Source organism: Crinia signifera, chromosome 3, assembly GCF_055691185.1.
Source record: "Crinia signifera chromosome 3, ASM5569118v1, whole genome shotgun sequence".
Taxonomy (NCBI): domain Eukaryota; kingdom Metazoa; phylum Chordata; class Amphibia; order Anura; family Myobatrachidae; genus Crinia; species Crinia signifera.
The window spans coordinates 335,312,485-335,328,197 of NC_139219.1; the positions used below are offsets into that span (position 1 = coordinate 335,312,485).

A 15,713-nucleotide genomic window follows, 5' to 3' on the forward strand; every position below is an offset into this window, starting at 1 on the left:
AACAATGGATTTTTAGCTAAGCATTTTCATGCAATTGCTCTTTTTTTAGACAGTGCCTCCTACATTGGATGGTGTCTGGTATAGCTTCCGAGAAGATTCTGTAGTGTAGTGGTTATCACGTTCTCCTCACACACGAAAGGTCCCCAGTTCGAAACTTGGCAGAAACAATGGATTTTTAGCTAAGCATTTTCATGCAATGGCTCTTTTTTTAGAAAGTGCCTCCTACATTGGATGGTGTCTGGCTTAGTTTCTAAGACGTTTCTGTAGTGTAGTGGTTATCACTTTCGCCTTACACGCGAAAGGTCCCCAGTTCGAAACTGGGCAGAAACAAGTGTTTTTAACCTAAGCATTTTTCTTCAATGACTCTGTTTTTAGAAAGTGCCTCCTACATTGGTTGGTGTCTGGTATAGTTTCCGAGAAGTTTCTGTAGTGTAGTGGTTATCACATTCACCTAACACGCGAAAGGTCACCAGTTCGAAACTGGGCAGAAACAATGGATTTTTAGCTAAGCATTTTCATGCAATGGCTCTTTTTTTAGAAAGTGCCTCCTACATTGGATGGTGTCTGGCGTAGTTTCTAAGACGTTTCTGTAGTGTAGTGGTTATCACGTTCGCCTTACACGCGAAAGGTCCCCAGTTCGAAACTGTGCAGAAACAAGTGTTTTTAACCTAAGCATTTTTCTTCAATGGCTCTATTTTATGAAAGTGACTCCTACATTGGTTGGTGTCTTGTATAGTTTCTGAGAAGTTTCTGTAGTGTAGTGGTTATCACGTTCGCCTCACACGCGAAAGGTCCCCAGTTCGAAACTGGGCAGAAACAATGGATTTTTAGCTAAGCATTTTCATGCAATTGCTCTTTTTTTAGACAGTGCCTCCTACATTGGATGGTGTCTGGTATAGTTTCCGAGAAGTTTCTGTAGTGTAGTGGTTATCACGTTCGCCTAACACGCGAAAGGTCCCCAGTTCGAAACTGGGCAGAAACAATGGATTTTTAGCTAAGCATTTTAATGCAATGGCCCTTTTTTTAGACAGTGCCTCTTACATTGGTTGGTGTCTAGTATAGTTTCCGAGAAGATTCTGTAGTGTACTGGTTATCACGTTCTCCTCACACACGAAAGGTCCCCAGTTCGAAACTTGGCAGAAACAATGGATTTTTAGCTAAGCATTTTCATGCAATGGCTCTTTTTTTAGAAAGTGCCTCCTACATTGGATGGTGTCTGGCTTAGTTTCTAAGACGTTTCTGTAGTGTAGTGGTTATCACTTTCGCCTTACACGCGAAAGGTCCCCAGTTCGAAACTGGGCAGAAACAAGTGTTTTTAACCTAAGCATTTTTCTTCAATGACTCTGTTTTTAGAAAGTGCCTCCTACATTGGTTGGTGTCTAGTATAGTTTCTGAGAAGTTTCTGTAGTGTAGTGGTTATCACGTTCGCCTCACACGCGAAAGGTCCCCAGTTCGAAACTGGGCAGAAACAATGGATTTTTAGCTAAGCATTTTCATGCAATGGCTCTTTTTTTAGAAAGTGCCTCCTACATTGGATGGTGTCTGGCTTAGTTTCTAAGACGTTTCTGTAGTGTAGTGGTTATCACGTTCGCCTTACACGCGAAAGGTCCTCAGTTCGAAACTGGGCAGAAACAAGTGTTTTTAACGTAAGCATTTTTCTTCAATGACTCTGTTTTTTGAAAGTGCCTCCTACATTGGTTGGTGTCTGGCATAGTTTCCGAGAAGTTTCTGTAGTGTAGTGGTTATCATGTTCGCTTAACACGCGAAAGGTCCCCAGTTCGAAACTGGGCAGAAACAATGGATTTTTAGCTAAGCATTTTAATGCAATGGCCCTTTTTTTAGACAGTGCCTCCTACATTGGATGGTGTCTGGCTTAGTTTCTAAGAGGGTAGAAACTGGGCAGAAACAAGTGTTTTTAACCTAAGCATTTTTCTTCAATGACTCTGTTTTTAGAAAGTGCCTCCTACATTGGTTGGTGTCTGGTATAGTTTCGGAGAAGTTTCTGTAGTGTAGTGGTTATCACGTTCGCCTTACACGCGAAAGGTCCTCAGTTCGAAACTGGGCAGAAACAATGGATTTTTAGCTAAGTATTTTAATGCAATGGCCCTTTTTTTAGACAGTGCCTACCAAATTGGTTGGTGTCTCGTATAGTTTCTGAGAAGTTTCTGTAGTGTAGTGGTTATCACGTTCGCCTCACACGCGAAAGGTCCCCAGTTCGAAACTGGGCAGAAACAATGGATTTTTAGTTAAGCATTTTCATGCAATGGCTCTTTTTTTAGAAAGTGCCTCCTACATTGTATGGTGTCTGGTTTTGTTTCTAAGATGTTTCTGTAGTGTAGTGGTTATCACATTCGCCTTACACGCGAAAGGTCCCCAGTTCGAAACTGGGCAGAAACAAGTTTTTTTAACCTAAGCATTTTTCTTCAATGACTCTGTTTTTAGAAAGTGCCTCCTACATTGGTTGGTGTCTGGTATAGTTTCCGAGAAGTTTCTGTAGTGTAGTGGTTATCACGTTCGCCTCACACGCGAAAGGTCCCCAGTTCGAAACTGGGCAGAAACAATGGATTTTTAGCTAAGCATTTTCATGCAATGGCTCTTTTTTTAGAAAGTGCCTCCTACATTGGATGGTGTCTGGCTTAGTTTCTAAAACGGTAGAAACTGGGCAGAAACAAGTGTTTTTAACCTAAGCATTTTTCTTCAATGACTCTGTTTTTAGAAAGTGCCTCCTACATTTGTTAGTGTCTGGTATAGTTTCCGAGAAGTTTCTGTAGTGTAGTGGTTATCACATCCGCCTAACACTCGAAAGGTCCCCAGTTCGAAACTGGGCAGAAACAATGGATTTTTAGCTAAGCATTTTAATGCAATGGCCCTTTTTTTAGACAGTGCCTCCTACATTGGATGGTGTCTGGCTTAGTTTCTAAAACGGTAGAAACTGGGCAGAAACAAGTGTTTTTAACATAAGCATTTTTCTTCAATGACTCTGTTTTTCGAAAGTGCCTCCTACATTGGTTGGTGTCTGGTATAGTTTCCGAGAAGTTTCTGTAGTGTAGTGGTTATCACGTTCGCCTAACACGCGAAAGGTCCCCAGTTCGAAACTGGGCAGAAACAATGGATTTTTAGCTAAGCATTTTAATGCAATGGCCCTTTTTTTAGACAGTGACTCCTACATTGGTTGGTGTCTAGTATAGTTTCTGAGAAGTTTCTGTAGTGTAGTGGTTATCACGTTCGCCTCACACGCGAAAGGTCCCCAGTTCGAAACTGGGCAGAAACAATGGATTTTTAGCTAAGCATTTTCATGCAATGGCTCTTTTTTTAGAAAGTGCCTCCTACATTGGATGGTGTCTGGCGTACATTCTAAGACGTTTCTGTATTGTAGTGGTTATCACGTTCGCCTTACACGCGAAAGGTCCCCAGTTCAAAACTGGGCAGAAACAAGTGTTTTTAACCTAAGCATTTTTCTTCAATGGCTCTATTTTATGAAAGTGACTCCTACATTGGTTGGTGTCTTGTATAGTTTTTGAGAATTTTCTGTAGTGTAGTGGTTATCACGTTTGCCTCACACGCGAAAGGTCCCCAGTTCGAAACTGTGCAGAAACAATGGATTTTTAGCTAAGCATTTTCATGCAATGGCTCTTTTTTTAGAAAGAGCCTCCTACATTGTATGGTGTCTGGCTTTGTTTCTAAGATGTTTCTGTAGTGTAGTGGTTATCACGTTCGACTTACACGCGAAGGGTCCCCAGTTCGAAACTGGGCAGAAACAAGTGTTTTTAACCTAAGCATTTTTCTTCAATGTCTCTGTTTTTAGACAGTGCCTCCTACATTGGATGGTGTCTGGCTTAGTTTCTAAGACGGTAGAAACTGGGCAGAAACAAGTGTTTTTAACCTAAGCATTTTTCTTCAATGACTCTGTTTTTCGAAAGTGCCTCCTACATTGGTTGGTGTCTGGTATAGTTTCCGAGAAGTTTCTGTAGTGTAGTGGTTATCACGTTCGCCTAACACGCGAAAGGTCCTCAGTTCGAAACTGGGCAGAAACAATGGATTTTTAGCTAAGCATTTTAATGCAATGGCCCTTTTTTTCGACAGTGCCTCCTACATTGGTTGGTGTCTAGGATAGTTTCTGAGAAGTTTCTGTAGTGTAGTGGTTATCACGTTCGCCTCACACGCGAAAGTTTTTTTAACCTAAGCATTTTTCTTCAATGACTCTGTTTTTAGAAAGTGCCTCCTACATTGGTTGGTGTCTGGTATAGTTTCCGAGAAGTTTCTGTAGTGTAGTGGTTATCACGTTCGCCTCACACGCGAAAGGTCCCCAGTTCGAAACTGGGCAGAAACAATGGATTTTTAGTTAAGCATTTTCATGCAATGGCTCTTTTTTTAGAAAGTGCCTCCTACATTGTATGGTGTCTGGTTTTGTTTCTAAGATGTTTCTGTAGTGTAGTGGTTATCACATTCGCCTTACACGCGAAAGGTCCCCAGTTCGAAACTGGGCAGAAACAAGTTTTTTTAACCTAAGCATTTTTCTTCAATGACTCTGTTTTTAGAAAGTGCCTCCTACATTGGTTGGTGTCTGGTATAGTTTCCGAGAAGTTTCTGTAGTGTAGTGGTTATCACGTTCGCCTCACACGCGAAAGGTCCCCAGTTCGAAACTGGGCAGAAACAATGGATTTTTAGCTAAGCATTTTCATGCAATGGCTCTTTTTTTAGAAAGTGCCTCCTACATTGGATGGTGTCTGGCTTAGTTTCTAAAACGGTAGAAACTGGGCAGAAACAAGTGTTTTTAACCTAAGCATTTTTCTTCAATGACTCTGTTTTTAGAAAGTGCCTCCTACATTTGTTAGTGTCTGGTATAGTTTCCGAGAAGTTTCTGTAGTGTAGTGGTTATCACGTTCGCCTAACACGCGAAAGGTCCCCAGTTCGAAACTGGGCAGAAACAATGGATTTTTAGCTAAGCATTTTAATGCAATGGCCCTTTTTTTAGACAGTGCCTCCTACATTGGTTGGTGTCTGGCTTAGTTTCTAAGACGTTTCTTTAGTGTAGTGGTTATCACGTTCGCCTTACACGCGAAAGGTCCTCAGTTCGAAACTGGACAGAAACAAGTGTTTTTAACCTAAGCATTTTTCTTCAATGACTCTGTTTTTAGAAAGTGCCTCCTACATTGGTTGGTGTCTGGTGTAGTTTCCGAGAAGTTTCTGTAGTGTAGTGGTTATCACGTTCGCCTAACAAACGGAAGGTCCCCAGTTTGAAACTGGGCAGAAACAATGGATTTTTAGCTAAGCATTTTAATGCAATGGCCCTTTTTTTAGACAGTGCCTCCTACATTGGATGGTGTCTGGCTTAGTTTCTAAGACGATAGAAACTGGGCAGAAACAAGTGTTTTTAACCTAAGCATTTTTCTTCAATGACTCTGTTTTTAGAAAGTGCCTCCTACATTGGTTGGTGTCTGGTATAGTTTCCGAGAAGTTTCTGTAGTGTAGTGGTTATCACGTTCGCCTCACACGCGAAAGGTCCCCAGTTCGAAACTGGGCAGAAACAATGGATTTTTAGCTAAGCATTTTCATGCAATAGCTCTTTTTTTAGAAAGTGCCTCCTACATTGGATGGTGTCTAGTATAGTTTCCGAGAAGTTTCTGTAGTGTAGTGGTTATCACGTTCGCCTAACACGCGAAAGGTCCCCAGTTCGAAACTGGGCAGAAACAATGGATTTTTAGCTAAGCATTTTAATGCAATGGCCCTTTTTTTAGACAGTGACTCCTACATTGGTTGGTGTCTAGTATAGTTTCTGAGAAGTTTCTGTAGTGTAGTGGTTATCACGTTCGCCTCACACGCGAAAGGTCCCCAGTTCGAAACTGGGCAGAAACAATGGATTTTTAGCTAAGCATTTTCATGCAATGGCTCTTTTTTTAGAAAGTGCCTCCTACATTGGATGGTGTCTGGCGTACATTCTAAGACGTTTCTGTATTGTAGTGGTTATCACGTTCGCCTTACACGCGAAAGGTCCCCAGTTCAAAACTGGGCAGAAACAAGTGTTTTTAACCTAAGCATTTTTCTTCAATGGCTCTATTTTATGAAAGTGACTCCTACATTGGTTGGTGTCTTGTATAGTTTTTGAGAAGTTTCTGTAGTGTAGTGGTTATCACGTTTGCCTCACACGCGAAAGGTCCCCAGTTCGAAACTGTGCAGAAACAATGGATTTTTAGCTAAGCATTTTCATGCAATGGCTCTTTTTTTAGACAGTGCCTCCTACATTGGATGGTGTCTGGCTTAGTTTCTAAGACGATAGAAACTGGGCAGAAACAAGTGTTTTTAACCTAAGCATTTTTCTTCAATGACTCTGTTTTTAGAAAGTGCCTCCTACATTGGTTGGTGTCTGGTATAGTTTCCGAGAAGTTTCTGTAGTGTAGTGGTTATCACGTTCGCCTCACACGCGAAAGGTCCCCAGTTCGAAACTGGGCAGAAACAATGGATTTTTAGCTAAGCATTTTCATGCAATAGCTCTTTTTTTAGAAAGTCACTCCTACATTGGTTGGTGTCTTGCATAGTTTCTGAGAAGTTTCTGTAGTGTAGTGGTTATCACGTTCGCCTCACACGCGAAAGGTCCCCAGTTCGAAACTGGGCAGAAACAATGGATTTTTAGCTAAGCATTTTCATGCAATGGCTCTTTTTTTAGAAAGTGCCTCCTACATTGTATGGTGTCTTGCTTTGTTTCTAAGATGTTTCTGTAGTGTAGTGGTTATCACGTTCGCCTTACACACGAAAGGTCCCCAGTTCGAAACTGGGCAGAAACAAGTTTTTTTAACCTAAGCATTTTTCTTCAAGGGCTCTATTTTATGAAAGTGACTCCTACATTGGTTGGTGTCTAGTATAGTTTCTGGGAAGTTTCTGTAGTGTAGTGGTTATCACATTCGCCTCACTCGCGAAAGGTCCCCAGTTCGAAACTGGGCAGAAACAATGGATTTTTAGCTAAGCATTTTCATGCAATTGCTCTTTTTTTAGACAGTGCCTCCTACATTGGATGGTGTCTGGTATAGCTTCCGAGAAGATTCTGTAGTGTAGTGGTTATCACGTTCTCCTCACACACGAACGGTCCCCAGTTCGAAACTTGGCAGAAACAATGGATTTTTAGCTAAGCATTTTCATGCAATGGCTCTTTTTTTAGAAAGTGCCTCCTACATTGGATGGTGTCTGGCGTAGTTTCTAAGACGTTTCTGTAGTGTAGTGGTTATCACGTTCGCCTTACACGCGAAAGGTCCCCAGTTCGAAACTGTGCAGAAACAAGTGTTTTTAACCTAAGCATTTTTCTTCAATGGCTCTATTTTATGAAAGTGACTCCTACATTGGTTGGTGTCTTGTATAGTTTCTGAGAAGTTTCTGTAGTGTAGTGGTTATCACGTTCGCCTCACACGCGAAAGGTCCCCAGTTCGAAACTGGGCAGAAACAATGGATTTTTAGCTAAGCATTTTCATGCAATTGCTCTTTTTTTAGACAGTGCCTCCTACATTGGATGGTGTCTGGTATAGTTTCCGAGAAGTTTCTGTAGTGTAGTGGTTATCACGTTCGCCTAACACGCGAAAGGTCCCCAGTTCGAAACTGGGCAGAAACAATGGATTTTTAGCTAAGCATTTTAATGCAATGGCCCTTTTTTTAGACAGTGCCTCTTACATTGGTTGGTGTCTAGTATAGTTTCCGAGAAGATTCTGTAGTGTACTGGTTATCACGTTCTCCTCACACACGAAAGGTCCCCAGTTCGAAACTTGGCAGAAACAATGGATTTTTAGCTAAGCATTTTCATGCAATGGCTCTTTTTTTAGAAAGTGCCTCCTACATTGGATGGTGTCTGGCTTAGTTTCTAAGACGTTTCTGTAGTGTAGTGGTTATCACTTTCGCCTTACACGCGAAAGGTCCCCAGTTCGAAACTGGGCAGAAACAAGTGTTTTTAACCTAAGCATTTTTCTTCAATGACTCTGTTTTTAGAAAGTGCCTCCTACATTGGTTGGTGTCTAGTATAGTTTCTGAGAAGTTTCTGTAGTGTAGTGGTTATCACGTTCGCCTCACACGCGAAAGGTCCCCAGTTCGAAACTGGGCAGAAACAATGGATTTTTAGCTAAGCATTTTCATGCAATGGCTCTTTTTTTAGAAAGTGCCTCCTACATTGGATGGTGTCTGGCTTAGTTTCTAAGACGTTTCTGTAGTGTAGTGGTTATCACGTTCGCCTTACACGCGAAAGGTCCTCAGTTCGAAACTGGGCAGAAACAAGTGTTTTTAACGTAAGCATTTTTCTTCAATGACTCTGTTTTTTGAAAGTGCCTCCTACATTGGTTGGTGTCTGGCATAGTTTCCGAGAAGTTTCTGTAGTGTAGTGGTTATCATGTTCGCTTAACACGCGAAAGGTCCCCAGTTCGAAACTGGGCAGAAACAATGGATTTTTAGCTAAGCATTTTAATGCAATGGCCCTTTTTTTAGACAGTGCCTCCTACATTGGATGGTGTCTGGCTTAGTTTCTAAGACGTTTCTGTAGTGTAGTGGTTATCACGTTCGCCTTACACGCGAAAGGTCCCCAGTTCGAAACTGGGCAGAAACAAGTTTTTTTAACCTAAGCATTTTTCTTCAATGGCTCTATTTTATGAAAGTGACTCCTACATTGGTTGGTGTCTAGTATAGTTTCTGAGAAGTTTCTGTAGTGTAGTGGTTATCACGTTCGCCTCACACGCGAAAGGTCCCCAGTTCGAAACTGGGCAGAAACAATGGATTTTTAGCTAAGCATTTTCATGCAATGGCTCTTTTTTTAGAAAGTGCCTCCTACATTGGTTGGTGTCTGGTATAATTTCCGAGAAGTTTCTGTAGTGTAGTGGTTATCACGTTTGCCTAACACGCGAAAGGTACCCAGTTCGAAACTGGGCAGAAACAATGGATTTCTTCAATGGCTCTATTTTATAAAAGTGACTCCTACATTGGTTGGTGTCTAGTATAGTTTCTGGGAATTTTCTGTAGTGTAGTGGTTATCACGTTCGCCTCACACACGAAAGGTCCCCAGTTCGAAACTGGACAGAAACAATGGATTTTTAGCTAAGCATTTTTTTAGACAGTGCCTTCTACATTGGATGGTGTCTGGCTTAGTTTCTAAGATGGTAGAAACTGGGCAGAAACAAGTGTTTTTAACCTAAGCATTTTTCTTCAATGACTCTGTTTTTTGAAAGTGCCTCCTACATTGGATGGTGTCTGGCTTAGTTTCCGAGAAGTTTCTGTAGTGTAGTGGTTATCACGTTCGCTTAACACGCGAAAGGTCCCCAGTTCGAAACTGGGCAGAAACAATGGATTTTTAGCTAAGCATTTTAATGCAATGGCCCTTTTTTAAGACAGTGACTCCTACATTGGATGGTGTCTGGCTTAGTTTCTAATACGGTAGAAAATGGGCAGAAACAAGTGTTTTTAACCTAAGCATTTTTCTTCAATGACTCTGTTTTTAGAAAGTGCCTCCTACATTGGATGGTGTCTGGCTTAGTTTCTAAGACGTTTCTGTAGTGTAGTGGTTATCACATTCGCCTTACACGCGAAAGGTCCTCAGTTCGAAACTGGGCAGAAACAAGTGTTTTTAACCTAAGCATTTTTCTTCAATGACTCTGTATTTAGAAAGTGCCTCCTACATTGGTTGGTGTCTGGTATAGTTTCCGAGAAGTTTCTGTAGTGTAGTGGTTATCACATTCACCTAACACGCGAAAGGTCACCAGTTCGAAACTGGGCAGAAACAATGGATTTTAACCTAAGCATTTTTCTTCAATGGCTCTATTTTATGAAAGTGACTCCTACATTGGTTGGTGTCTTGTATAGTTTCTGAGAAGTTTCTGTAGTGTAGTGGTTATCACGTTCGCCTCACACGCGAAAGGTCCCCAGTTCGAAACTGGGCAGAAACAATGGATTTTTAGCTAAGCATTTTCATGCAATTGCTCTTTTTTTAGACAGTGCCTCCTACATTGGATGGTGTCTGGTATAGTTTCTGAGAAGTTTCTGTAGTGTACTGGTTATCACGTTCGCCTCACACGCGAAAGGTCCCCAGTTCGAAACTGGGCAGAAACAATGGATTTTTAGCTAAGCATTTTAATGCAATGGCCCTTTTTTTAGACAGTGCCTCTTACATTGGTTGGTGTCTAGTATAGTTTCCGAGAAGATTCTGTAGTGTACTGGTTATCACGTTCTCCTCACACACGAAAGGTCCCCAGTTCGAAACTGGGCAGAAACAAATGATTTTTAGCTAAGCATTTTCATGCAATGGCTCTTTTTTTAGAAAGTGCCTCCTACATTGGATGGTGTCTGGCTTAGTTTCTAAAACGGTAGAAACTGGGCAGAAACAAGTGTTTTTAACCTAAGCATTTTTCTTCAATGACTCTGTTTTTAGAAAGTGCCTCCTACATTGGTTGGTGTCTGGTATAGTTTCCGAGAAGTTTCTGTAGTGTAGTGGTTATCACGTTCGCCTAACACGCGAAAGGTCCCCAGTTCGAAACTGGGCAGAAACAATGGATTTTTAGCTAAGCATTTTAATGCAATGGCCCTTTTTTTAGACAGTGCCTCCTACATTGGTTGGTGTCTGGTATAGTTTCTGAGAAGTTTCTGTAGTGTAGTGGTTATCACGTTCGCCTCACACGCGAAAGGTCCCCAGTTCGAAACTGGGCAGAAACAATGGATTTATAGCTAAGCATTTTCATGCAATGGCTCTTTTTTTAGAAAGTGCCTCCTACATTGGTTGGTGTCTGGTATAATTTCCGAGAAGTTTCTGTAGTGTAGTGGTTATCACGTTCGCCTAACACGCGAAAGGTCCCCAGTTCGAAACTGGGCAGAAACAATGGATTTTTAGCTAAGCATTTTTCTTCAATGGCTCTATTTTATGAAAGTGACTCCTACATTGGTTGGTGTCTAATATAGTTTCTGGGAATTTTCTGTAGTGTAGTGGTTATCACGTTCGCCTCACACACGAAAGGTCCCCAGTTCGAAACTGGACAGAAACAATGGATTTTTAGCTAAGCATTTTTTTAGACAGTGCCTTCTACATTGGATGGTGTCTGGCTTAGTTTCTAAGATGGTAGAAACTGGGCAGAAACAAGTGTTTTTAACCTCAGCATTTTTCTTCAATGACTCTGTTTTTTGAAAGTGCCTCCTACATTGAATGGTATCTGGCTTAGTTTCCGAGAAGTTTCTGTAGTGTAGTGGTTATCACGTTCGCTTAACACGCGAAAGGTCCCCAGTTCGAAACTGGGCAGAAACAATGGATTTTTAGCTAAGCATTTTAATGCAATGGCCCTTTTTTAAGACAGTGACTCCTACATTGGATGGTGTCTGGCTTAGTTTCTAATACGGTAGAAAATGGGCAGAAACAAGTGTTTTTAACCTAAGCATTTTTCTTCAATGACTCTGTTTTTAGAAAGTGCCTTTTACATTGGATGGTGTCTGGCTTAGTTTCTAAGACGTTTCTGTAGTGTAGTGGTTATCACATTCGCCTTACACGCGAAAGGTCCTCAGTTCGAAACTGGGCAGAAACAAGTGTTTTTAACCTAAGCATTTTTCTTCAATGACTCTGTATTTAGAAAGTGCCTCCTACATTGGTTGGTGTCTGGTATAGTTTCCGAGAAGTTTCTGTAGTGTAGTGGTTATCACATTCACCTAACACGCGAAAGGTCACCAGTTCGAAACTGGGCAGAAACAATGGATTTTTAGCTAAGCATTTTAATGCAATGGCCCTTTTTTTAGACAGTGCCTCCTACATTGGATGGTGTCTGGCTTAGTTTCTAAGACGGTAGAAACTGGGCAGAAACAAGTGTTTTTAACCTAAGCATTTTTCTTCAATGACTCTGTTTTTAGAAAGTGCCTCCTACATTGGTTGGTGTCTGGTATAGTTTCCGAGAAGTTTCTGTAGTGTAGTGGTTATCACGTTCGCCTCACACGCGAAAGGTCCCCAGTTCGAAACTGGGCAGAAACAAGTTTTTTTAACCTAAGCATTTTTCTTCAATGGCTCTATTTTATGAAAGTGACTCCTACATTGGTTGGTGTCTAGTATAGTTTCTGAGAAGTTTCTGTAGTGTAGTAGTTATCACGTTCGCCTCACACGCGAAAGGTCCCCAGTTCGAAACTGGGCAGAAACAATGGATTTTTAGCTAAGCATTTTCATGCAATGGCTCTTTTTTTAGAAAGTGCCTCCTACATTGTATGGTGTCTGGCTTTGTTTCTAAGATGTTTCTGTAGTGTAGTGGTTGTCACGTTCGCCTTACACGCGACAGGTCCCCAGTTCGAAACTGGGCAGAAACAAGTTTTTTTAACCTAAGCATTTTTCTTCAATGGCTCTATTTTATGAAAGTGACTCCTACATTGGTTGGTGTCTAGTATAGTTTCTGAGAAGTTTCTGTAGTGTAGTGGTTATCACGTTCGCCTCACACGCGAAAGGTCCCAGTTCGAAACTGGGCAGAAACAATGGATTTTTAGCTAAGCATTTTCATGCAATGGCTCTTTTTTTAGAAAGTGCCTCCAACATTGTATGGTGTCTGACTTTGTTTCTAAGATGTTTCTGTAGTGTAGTGGTTGTCACGTTCGCCTTACACGCGAAAGGTCCCCAGTTCGAAACTGGGCAGAAACAAGTTTTTTTACCCTAAGCATTTTTCTTCAATTACTCTATTTTATGAAAGTGACTCCTACATTGGTTGGTGTCTAGTATAGTTTCTGGGAAGTTTCTGTAGTGTAGTGGTTATCACGTTCGCCTCACACACGAAAGGTCCCCAGTTCGAAACTGGGCAGAAACAATGGATTTTTAGCTAAGCATTTTCATGCAATGGCTCTTTTTTTACAAAATGCCTCCTACATTGGATGGTGTCTGGCTTAGTTTCTAAAACGGTAGAAACTGGGCAGAAACAAGTGTTTTTAACCTAAGCATTTTTCTTCCCAGTTCGAAACTTTTTTCAAGTTTCTGTAGTGTAGTGGTTATCACGTTCGCCTCACACGCGAAAGGTCCCCAGTTCGAAACTGGGAAGAAACAATGGATTTTTAGCTAAGCATTTTCATGCAATGACTCATTTTTTAGAAAGTGCCTCCTACATTGGATGGTGTCTGGCTTAGTTTCTAAGACGTTTCTGTAGTGTAGTGGTTATCACGTTCGCCTTACACGCGAAAGGTCCTCAGTTCGAAACTGGGCAGAAACAAGTGTTTTTAACCTAAGCATTTTTCTTCAATGACTCTGTTTTTAGAAAGTGCCTCCTACATTGGTTGGTGTCTGGTATAGTTTCCGAGAAGTTTCTGTAGTGTAGTGGTTATCACGTTCGCCTAACACGCGAAAGGTCCCCAGTTCGAAACTGGGCAGAAACAATGGATTTTTAGCTAAGCATTTTAATGCAATGGCCCTTTTTTAGACAGTGCCTCCTACATTGGATGGTGTCTGGCTTAGTTTCTAAGACGGTAGAAACTTTGCAGAAACAAGTGTTTTTAACCTAAGCATTTTTCTTCAATGACTCTGTTTTTAGAAAGTGCCTCCTACATTGGTTGGTGTCTGGTATAGTTTCCGAGAAGATTCTGTAGTGTAGTGGTTATCACATTCACCTAACACGCGAAAGGTCCCCAGTTCGAAACTGGGCAGAAACAATGGATTTTTAGCTAAGCATTTTCATTCAATGGCTCTTTTTTTAGAAAGTGCTTCCTACATTGGATGGTGTCTGGCGTAGCTTCAAAGACGTTTCTGTAGTGTAGTGGTTATCACGTTCGCCTTACACGCGAAAGGTCCCCAGTTCGAAACTGGACCGAAACAAGTGCTTTTAACCTAAGCATTTTTCTTCAATGGCTCTATTTTATGAAAGTGACTCCTACATTGGTTGGTGTCTAGTATAGTTTCTGGGAATTTTCTGTAGTGTAGTGGTTATCACGTTCGCCTCACACACGAAAGGTCCCCAGTTCGAAACTGGACAGAAACAATGGATTTTTAGCTAAGCATTTTTTTAGACAGTGCCTTCTACATTGGATGGTGTCTGGCTTAGTTTCTAAGATGGTAGAAACTGGGCAGAAACAAGTGTTTTTAACCTAAGCATTTTTCTTCAATGACTCTGTTTTTTGAAAGTGCCTCCTACATTGGATGGTGTCTGGCTTAGTTTCCGAGAAGTTTCTGTAGTGTAGTGGTTATCACGTTCGCTTAACACGCGAAAGGTCCCCAGTTCGAAACTGGGCAGAAACAATTGATTTTTAGCTAAGCATTTTAATGCAATGGCCCTTTTTTAAGACAGTGACTCCTACATTGGATGGTGTCTGGCTTAGTTTCTAATACGGTAGAAACTGGGCAGAAACAAGTGTTTTTAACCTAAGCATTTTTCTTCAATGACTCTGTTTTTAGAAAGTGCATCCTACATTGGATGGTGTCTGGCTTAGTTTCTAAGACGTTTCTGTAGTGTAGTGGTTATCACATTTGCCTTACACGCGAAAGGTCCTCAGTTCGAAACTGGGCAGAAACAAGTGTTTTTAACCTAAGCATTTTTCTTCAATGACTCTGTTTTTAGAAAGTGCCTCCTACATTGGTTGGTGTCTGGTATAGTTTCCGAGAAGTTTCTGTAGTGTAGTGGTTATCACGTTCGCTTAACACGCGAAAGGTTCCCAGTTCGAAACTGGGCAGAAACAATGGATTTTTAGCTAAGCATTTTAATGCAATGCCCCTTTTTTTAGACAGTGCCTCCTACATTGGATGGTGTCTGGCTTAGTTTCTAAGACGGTAGAAACTGGGCAGAAACAAGTGTTTTTAACCTAAGCATTTTTCTTCAATGACTCTGTTTTTAGAAAGTGCCTCCTACATTGGTTGGTGTCTGGTATAGTTTCCGAGAAGTTTCTGTAGTGTAGTGGTTATCACGTTCGCCTCACACGCGAAAGGTCCCCAGTTCGAAACTGGGCAGAAACAATGGATTTTTAGCTAAGCATTTTCATGCAATGGCTCTTTTTTTAGAAAGTGCCTCCTACATTGTATGGTGTCTGGCTTTGTTTCTAAGATGTTTCTGTAGTGTAGTGGTTATCACGTTCGCCTTACACGCGAAAGGTCCCCAGTTCGAAACTGGGCAGAAACAAGTTTTTTTAACCTAAGCATTTTTCTTCAATGGCTCTATTTTATGAAAGTGACTCCTACATTGGTTGGTGTCTAGTATAGTTTCTGAGAAGTTTCTGTAGTGTAGTAGTTATCAGGTTCGCCTCACACGCGAAAGGTCCCCAGTTCGAAACTGGGCAGAAACAATGGATTTTTAGCTAAGCATTTTCATGCAATGGCTCTTTTTTTAGAAAGTGCCTCCTACATTGTATGGTGTCTGGCTTTGTTTCTAAGATGTTTCTGTAGTGTAGTGGTTGTCACGTTCGCCTTACACGCGACAGGTCCCCAGTTCGAAACTGGGCAGAAACAAGTTTTTTTAACCTAAGCATTTTTCTTCAATGGCTCTATTTTATGAAAGTGACTCCTACATTGGTTGGTGTCTAGTATAGTTTCTGAGAAGTTTCTGTAGTGTAGTGGTTATCACGTTCGCCTCACACGCGAAAGGTCCCAGTTCGAAACTGGGCAGAAACAATGGATTTTTAGCTAAGCATTTTCATGCAATGGCTCTTTTTTTAGAAAGTGCCTCCTACATTGTATGGTGTCTGACTTTGTTTCTAAGATGTTTCTGTAGTGTAGTGGTTGTCACGTTCGCCTTACACGCGAAAGGTCCCCAGTTCGAAACTGGGCAGAA

General features: G+C 41.3%; 46 non-coding genes across 46 annotated transcripts; all 46 read left to right on the top strand.

Annotated features, from left to right (window-relative positions):
- The first annotated feature begins 257 nt into the window (after positions 1-257).
- On the top strand, positions 258-330 carry TRNAV-UAC (transfer RNA valine (anticodon UAC)). The gene has a single exon. It is a non-coding gene; the product is annotated as a tRNA-Val (tRNA).
- A 416-nt stretch (positions 331-746) lies between these two features.
- Positions 747-819, top strand: TRNAV-CAC (transfer RNA valine (anticodon CAC)). Its single transcript has one exon. It is a non-coding gene; the product is annotated as a tRNA-Val (tRNA).
- A 90-nt stretch (positions 820-909) lies between these two features.
- On the top strand, positions 910-982 carry TRNAV-AAC (transfer RNA valine (anticodon AAC)). The gene has a single exon. It is a non-coding gene; the product is annotated as a tRNA-Val (tRNA).
- A 253-nt stretch (positions 983-1,235) lies between these two features.
- TRNAV-UAC (transfer RNA valine (anticodon UAC)) lies at positions 1,236-1,308 on the top strand. The gene has a single exon. It is a non-coding gene; the product is annotated as a tRNA-Val (tRNA).
- A 90-nt stretch (positions 1,309-1,398) lies between these two features.
- TRNAV-CAC (transfer RNA valine (anticodon CAC)) lies at positions 1,399-1,471 on the top strand. The gene has a single exon. It is a non-coding gene; the product is annotated as a tRNA-Val (tRNA).
- Positions 1,472-1,561: 90 nt separating this feature from the next.
- Positions 1,562-1,634, top strand: TRNAV-UAC (transfer RNA valine (anticodon UAC)). Its single transcript has one exon. It is a non-coding gene; the product is annotated as a tRNA-Val (tRNA).
- A 364-nt stretch (positions 1,635-1,998) lies between these two features.
- TRNAV-UAC (transfer RNA valine (anticodon UAC)) lies at positions 1,999-2,071 on the top strand. The gene has a single exon. It is a non-coding gene; the product is annotated as a tRNA-Val (tRNA).
- Positions 2,072-2,161: 90 nt separating this feature from the next.
- TRNAV-CAC (transfer RNA valine (anticodon CAC)) lies at positions 2,162-2,234 on the top strand. The gene has a single exon. It is a non-coding gene; the product is annotated as a tRNA-Val (tRNA).
- Positions 2,235-2,324: 90 nt separating this feature from the next.
- On the top strand, positions 2,325-2,397 carry TRNAV-UAC (transfer RNA valine (anticodon UAC)). The gene has a single exon. It is a non-coding gene; the product is annotated as a tRNA-Val (tRNA).
- Positions 2,398-2,487: 90 nt separating this feature from the next.
- TRNAV-CAC (transfer RNA valine (anticodon CAC)) lies at positions 2,488-2,560 on the top strand. The gene has a single exon. It is a non-coding gene; the product is annotated as a tRNA-Val (tRNA).
- Positions 2,561-3,035: 475 nt separating this feature from the next.
- On the top strand, positions 3,036-3,108 carry TRNAV-AAC (transfer RNA valine (anticodon AAC)). Its single transcript has one exon. It is a non-coding gene; the product is annotated as a tRNA-Val (tRNA).
- Positions 3,109-3,198: 90 nt separating this feature from the next.
- TRNAV-CAC (transfer RNA valine (anticodon CAC)) lies at positions 3,199-3,271 on the top strand. The gene has a single exon. It is a non-coding gene; the product is annotated as a tRNA-Val (tRNA).
- A 690-nt stretch (positions 3,272-3,961) lies between these two features.
- On the top strand, positions 3,962-4,034 carry TRNAV-AAC (transfer RNA valine (anticodon AAC)). Its single transcript has one exon. It is a non-coding gene; the product is annotated as a tRNA-Val (tRNA).
- Positions 4,035-4,257: 223 nt separating this feature from the next.
- TRNAV-CAC (transfer RNA valine (anticodon CAC)) lies at positions 4,258-4,330 on the top strand. Its single transcript has one exon. It is a non-coding gene; the product is annotated as a tRNA-Val (tRNA).
- Positions 4,331-4,420: 90 nt separating this feature from the next.
- TRNAV-UAC (transfer RNA valine (anticodon UAC)) lies at positions 4,421-4,493 on the top strand. Its single transcript has one exon. It is a non-coding gene; the product is annotated as a tRNA-Val (tRNA).
- Positions 4,494-4,583: 90 nt separating this feature from the next.
- Positions 4,584-4,656, top strand: TRNAV-CAC (transfer RNA valine (anticodon CAC)). The gene has a single exon. It is a non-coding gene; the product is annotated as a tRNA-Val (tRNA).
- A 201-nt stretch (positions 4,657-4,857) lies between these two features.
- TRNAV-AAC (transfer RNA valine (anticodon AAC)) lies at positions 4,858-4,930 on the top strand. The gene has a single exon. It is a non-coding gene; the product is annotated as a tRNA-Val (tRNA).
- Positions 4,931-5,457: 527 nt separating this feature from the next.
- On the top strand, positions 5,458-5,530 carry TRNAV-CAC (transfer RNA valine (anticodon CAC)). Its single transcript has one exon. It is a non-coding gene; the product is annotated as a tRNA-Val (tRNA).
- Positions 5,531-5,620: 90 nt separating this feature from the next.
- Positions 5,621-5,693, top strand: TRNAV-AAC (transfer RNA valine (anticodon AAC)). The gene has a single exon. It is a non-coding gene; the product is annotated as a tRNA-Val (tRNA).
- A 90-nt stretch (positions 5,694-5,783) lies between these two features.
- Positions 5,784-5,856, top strand: TRNAV-CAC (transfer RNA valine (anticodon CAC)). Its single transcript has one exon. It is a non-coding gene; the product is annotated as a tRNA-Val (tRNA).
- A 527-nt stretch (positions 5,857-6,383) lies between these two features.
- Positions 6,384-6,456, top strand: TRNAV-CAC (transfer RNA valine (anticodon CAC)). Its single transcript has one exon. It is a non-coding gene; the product is annotated as a tRNA-Val (tRNA).
- A 90-nt stretch (positions 6,457-6,546) lies between these two features.
- Positions 6,547-6,619, top strand: TRNAV-CAC (transfer RNA valine (anticodon CAC)). The gene has a single exon. It is a non-coding gene; the product is annotated as a tRNA-Val (tRNA).
- A 742-nt stretch (positions 6,620-7,361) lies between these two features.
- On the top strand, positions 7,362-7,434 carry TRNAV-CAC (transfer RNA valine (anticodon CAC)). Its single transcript has one exon. It is a non-coding gene; the product is annotated as a tRNA-Val (tRNA).
- A 90-nt stretch (positions 7,435-7,524) lies between these two features.
- On the top strand, positions 7,525-7,597 carry TRNAV-AAC (transfer RNA valine (anticodon AAC)). Its single transcript has one exon. It is a non-coding gene; the product is annotated as a tRNA-Val (tRNA).
- A 253-nt stretch (positions 7,598-7,850) lies between these two features.
- TRNAV-UAC (transfer RNA valine (anticodon UAC)) lies at positions 7,851-7,923 on the top strand. The gene has a single exon. It is a non-coding gene; the product is annotated as a tRNA-Val (tRNA).
- Positions 7,924-8,013: 90 nt separating this feature from the next.
- On the top strand, positions 8,014-8,086 carry TRNAV-CAC (transfer RNA valine (anticodon CAC)). The gene has a single exon. It is a non-coding gene; the product is annotated as a tRNA-Val (tRNA).
- A 90-nt stretch (positions 8,087-8,176) lies between these two features.
- TRNAV-UAC (transfer RNA valine (anticodon UAC)) lies at positions 8,177-8,249 on the top strand. The gene has a single exon. It is a non-coding gene; the product is annotated as a tRNA-Val (tRNA).
- A 253-nt stretch (positions 8,250-8,502) lies between these two features.
- On the top strand, positions 8,503-8,575 carry TRNAV-UAC (transfer RNA valine (anticodon UAC)). Its single transcript has one exon. It is a non-coding gene; the product is annotated as a tRNA-Val (tRNA).
- A 90-nt stretch (positions 8,576-8,665) lies between these two features.
- Positions 8,666-8,738, top strand: TRNAV-CAC (transfer RNA valine (anticodon CAC)). The gene has a single exon. It is a non-coding gene; the product is annotated as a tRNA-Val (tRNA).
- Positions 8,739-9,232: 494 nt separating this feature from the next.
- Positions 9,233-9,305, top strand: TRNAV-AAC (transfer RNA valine (anticodon AAC)). The gene has a single exon. It is a non-coding gene; the product is annotated as a tRNA-Val (tRNA).
- A 201-nt stretch (positions 9,306-9,506) lies between these two features.
- On the top strand, positions 9,507-9,579 carry TRNAV-UAC (transfer RNA valine (anticodon UAC)). Its single transcript has one exon. It is a non-coding gene; the product is annotated as a tRNA-Val (tRNA).
- Positions 9,580-9,832: 253 nt separating this feature from the next.
- Positions 9,833-9,905, top strand: TRNAV-CAC (transfer RNA valine (anticodon CAC)). The gene has a single exon. It is a non-coding gene; the product is annotated as a tRNA-Val (tRNA).
- Positions 9,906-10,432: 527 nt separating this feature from the next.
- On the top strand, positions 10,433-10,505 carry TRNAV-AAC (transfer RNA valine (anticodon AAC)). The gene has a single exon. It is a non-coding gene; the product is annotated as a tRNA-Val (tRNA).
- A 90-nt stretch (positions 10,506-10,595) lies between these two features.
- On the top strand, positions 10,596-10,668 carry TRNAV-CAC (transfer RNA valine (anticodon CAC)). Its single transcript has one exon. It is a non-coding gene; the product is annotated as a tRNA-Val (tRNA).
- Positions 10,669-10,758: 90 nt separating this feature from the next.
- TRNAV-AAC (transfer RNA valine (anticodon AAC)) lies at positions 10,759-10,831 on the top strand. Its single transcript has one exon. It is a non-coding gene; the product is annotated as a tRNA-Val (tRNA).
- A 347-nt stretch (positions 10,832-11,178) lies between these two features.
- On the top strand, positions 11,179-11,251 carry TRNAV-AAC (transfer RNA valine (anticodon AAC)). Its single transcript has one exon. It is a non-coding gene; the product is annotated as a tRNA-Val (tRNA).
- Positions 11,252-11,452: 201 nt separating this feature from the next.
- TRNAV-UAC (transfer RNA valine (anticodon UAC)) lies at positions 11,453-11,525 on the top strand. The gene has a single exon. It is a non-coding gene; the product is annotated as a tRNA-Val (tRNA).
- Positions 11,526-11,889: 364 nt separating this feature from the next.
- On the top strand, positions 11,890-11,962 carry TRNAV-CAC (transfer RNA valine (anticodon CAC)). Its single transcript has one exon. It is a non-coding gene; the product is annotated as a tRNA-Val (tRNA).
- A 416-nt stretch (positions 11,963-12,378) lies between these two features.
- Positions 12,379-12,450, top strand: TRNAV-CAC (transfer RNA valine (anticodon CAC)). The gene has a single exon. It is a non-coding gene; the product is annotated as a tRNA-Val (tRNA).
- Positions 12,451-13,099: 649 nt separating this feature from the next.
- On the top strand, positions 13,100-13,172 carry TRNAV-UAC (transfer RNA valine (anticodon UAC)). The gene has a single exon. It is a non-coding gene; the product is annotated as a tRNA-Val (tRNA).
- A 90-nt stretch (positions 13,173-13,262) lies between these two features.
- TRNAV-AAC (transfer RNA valine (anticodon AAC)) lies at positions 13,263-13,335 on the top strand. Its single transcript has one exon. It is a non-coding gene; the product is annotated as a tRNA-Val (tRNA).
- Positions 13,336-14,118: 783 nt separating this feature from the next.
- TRNAV-AAC (transfer RNA valine (anticodon AAC)) lies at positions 14,119-14,191 on the top strand. Its single transcript has one exon. It is a non-coding gene; the product is annotated as a tRNA-Val (tRNA).
- Positions 14,192-14,555: 364 nt separating this feature from the next.
- Positions 14,556-14,628, top strand: TRNAV-AAC (transfer RNA valine (anticodon AAC)). The gene has a single exon. It is a non-coding gene; the product is annotated as a tRNA-Val (tRNA).
- Positions 14,629-14,829: 201 nt separating this feature from the next.
- Positions 14,830-14,902, top strand: TRNAV-CAC (transfer RNA valine (anticodon CAC)). The gene has a single exon. It is a non-coding gene; the product is annotated as a tRNA-Val (tRNA).
- Positions 14,903-14,992: 90 nt separating this feature from the next.
- Positions 14,993-15,065, top strand: TRNAV-UAC (transfer RNA valine (anticodon UAC)). Its single transcript has one exon. It is a non-coding gene; the product is annotated as a tRNA-Val (tRNA).
- Positions 15,066-15,481: 416 nt separating this feature from the next.
- TRNAV-CAC (transfer RNA valine (anticodon CAC)) lies at positions 15,482-15,553 on the top strand. Its single transcript has one exon. It is a non-coding gene; the product is annotated as a tRNA-Val (tRNA).
- Positions 15,554-15,713: the final 160 nt, after the last annotated feature.